This window comes from Cynoglossus semilaevis, chromosome 7 (assembly GCF_000523025.1).
Source record: "Cynoglossus semilaevis isolate Cse_v1.0 chromosome 7, Cse_v1.0, whole genome shotgun sequence".
NCBI lineage: Eukaryota > Metazoa > Chordata > Actinopteri > Pleuronectiformes > Cynoglossidae > Cynoglossus > Cynoglossus semilaevis.
In genome coordinates this window covers 3,479,831-3,483,010 of record NC_024313.1, presented here as the reverse complement: position 1 = coordinate 3,483,010, position 3,180 = coordinate 3,479,831, and positions in this window count along the sequence as shown.

Here is a 3,180-nt window from a genome sequence, read left to right as displayed (position 1 = left end):
GACAATGACCAAAACAGAGTTTATAGACCAGGTCAGAAGGTGACACCGGTCAGACTGATTAACAGAGAAGCACAGGTGAGTGATGCTAATGAAGCTAATTAGCCCTGGAGACACAGACAGACCTGACGGTTCACTTTATCAACCTAAAAAAACGTACTAATGTTCCTGTTGTTCACCATTTCTTGAAAACTTTGCAAAATACTACCAAACTTTGGACTATATATATATACACCAAAGCAAAACAATATTAAAATAAAGTCCTTCAACTGATATCACCACTGATTTATATGTTCAATTTAACTACCGGGCTTGTGCTTTTTAAGGTTTCCTCTTTGCGGTGTTTTTCTGCTTCTTTTACTGTCTTCCTAGGTTTTTTTTTTTTGCATTCACACAATATTTCCTCAGACGTGTTTTTGTACAAGCTCTCAGCCGCGTTGTTCATCGCGCGAACAGGCAAAGGAGATCGTTACTTTCATAAGAGCAGTAGATGGATGGGAAATTACCCTGGAGACCGAACCTGTGCGGTGAAAAGCCTTGAGGCGAGCTCTTCTTATTAAAGCCGGACTTTGGGGAGATGTGGTGGCCATTGACTACGACAAAGTCGCTCATCCAGATTAGCCTTTTAGCCTTGGAAGAATACATTCTGTGCCTTTGACTAGTTATTGCTTCCTGCTATACAGATCATACATCTGCGCTATCGATTGGCCTTGCCTGCCCCGCAGCTCTAATTGTGGTACGGGCTTGCATTTCACAGACAGTAATAGGTTACACAGAAGAATAAAGATGCAGCCGCTGGCTATTGATCAGGAGGAATCCACACCTCTGGCAAAATTAACGAGACAATGCATATGGATCGATACTGTTTTCCCCTCACTTGGCAAAAGATTTTTTTTTCCCCTCCCTTCGCAGCCTTCCTCCACGCTGCCACTTTTAATCCAGACAAAAGTGCTCTAATCATTAAAGTTCATCATTGAGCATCAATTGGAAAGCCAACCAAGGAATGTTAATATGGATTAAAAGGCGGAATCCGATTTTATTTAAAGCTGTAAAGAGATGCGGTTTTTTTGCACTGTAAACAACTACAACGGGATGCAATCCTGGGAAGTTTGGACGATTCCGATGACTTAGGACCAAAGACATACAGTCAGAAATACAGTCAGAAATACAGACAGAAATACAGTCAGAAATTGGATCTAAAAGCAAATAATGAGACTGATTATTCAGTATTACAGAAGATTAATGGCCTTAATAACCACACCGTGTACATCATCACTTTCACCGCCATTAAAGCCAAGCAACTTCGGCTCATTTATTAAAGCCCCGAGGCCAGCCCACATGGATGTTGGAGCGGAGGAAAAATCGATTCCTGATTCTCATAATTAGCGCCCCCCCCCTAAGAGACCGATTGAACCGACGATTGCGTCGGGTTTTGGCGATGGCGCTCAGTGTCTGCCGAGATCAACATGAAGTGAGCTCATGGACGCCGCAGGGTTAAAAGGTGCAGTCACACATGTAATTACTCACACTTGACGTGGAACCCTCCCACGGCGAGACCCCGGTGCAGAGGTTCGGGGGGTGTCGAGCCCCCCCCCGCCCCACCCCCCCCCACTGCCTGTTTTCTCTCGGAGCGCTTACCAAGAGAAGAAGAATCATTTCATCACTGTCTTCTTTAATCTCTCTCTCTGACACAAGCACACACACACACACCAAACATGCTCCACCATCACACACACCTTACCAGCCAGATCTACCACGTTTTAACCCTTAGGTGATGAAAACAAAAAGGACTATTTGGTCTTTTTATGACTTCACAAACGGCCAGAAAAAATTTAAATTAAAAGGTTGGTAAAGAAAAAAATGGATTGGATGGAAGTGTAAGGATTTCATAAGGCATAGACATAATTACAATTATGTAGGAATTTATACTCATGTTTGCAAAAGGAGCATTGAGTTCCAAACTAAAAAAGGTGACAAATAGAAGTGAACATAAAAGTATAAACTGGATTATGACTATTCTTAAAGCCGCGGCTGTGTTCATGACTCCCGTTCAAATGAGGCTAAATGCATCACACTGTGATGTCAGTCGGTATGAAAAAAGTCCCTTTTAAAATGACTGTGAATAAAATGACAGTAATCGACATTTTTGAAAGAATATTTGGCTGGGATATTTGTGTGAAAATGAATAGTTCTCGTGCGGTATTTGAATGGCAGCCAGACTATACCCTGCAGCGCCAGTGAGAAAAATGCTGTTATTTTGCTAAGCTTGTTCCCAGTGATTGGTTGAATTTTGATTACTTTGGCTGTACGGTGTTAGCAGCCTGGGGCTAATACATGTTATAAGGTTTTCTTTGTAAGCCAGAGTTTTCTGCAGAATGTGACAGATATTTACATGTTGAAACAGAATCATTTAGGGGTAATATTTTTTAATGGGGCATGGGAAAAAAAAAATCATCCTTTGAGTAGATCTGGGAAAATGGTTGTATTAAATGGTATTTTAATGTGGAAGAACATCATTTATTTTTCCATGTGTGAGTATGGGAATACACTTAAGACTTTAATTAGCGATACACCGATCCGACACGCCATCTTTTCTATAGTGTTGCAATGGAGGGAAAGAAAGAGAGAGAGAGAAGTTCTGATCCTGTTTAGTTGAACACGTCACTGAAGTTTAAGAAAATATATATTTTTTCTAATTTAGAAATCATTTGCATTCTAAAGGAGTATTGAATGAAAATGTTTGGACCAATTAAGTGACATGGGATAATTTCCCAGGTCACACCTGATGATCCCTCGCGGCACAGTGTTTGTGAATCACTCGTCTGGATGATCGGCTTGCCGTCTGCCGACACCGTCCTCCCACTGTACTCCAAGCTGTCTGCATCTCCTTCGTAGTCTATACAAGCACAAATCACCCACTTGTATTCACTCCATCGCTCTTGCTTTGTGGTGAGCATTCATTCCGAATCACTATTCACTCCTCTCCATACAAGCGTTCTAACGTCTATCTGCATATAGGATAGATCAGCCTTATTAATTAGGTGCGTGACACCCTCAAAGATGATCCGCAGGCTAGCTGCACTCAACTTGACCACCGTTGTCCTCCCACGGAGCCGGTGATTAATGATGTCGGCCGTATCCAGGGAAGGGGGGGCGGGGGGGGGGGGGCGAGGGGGGGTTTTA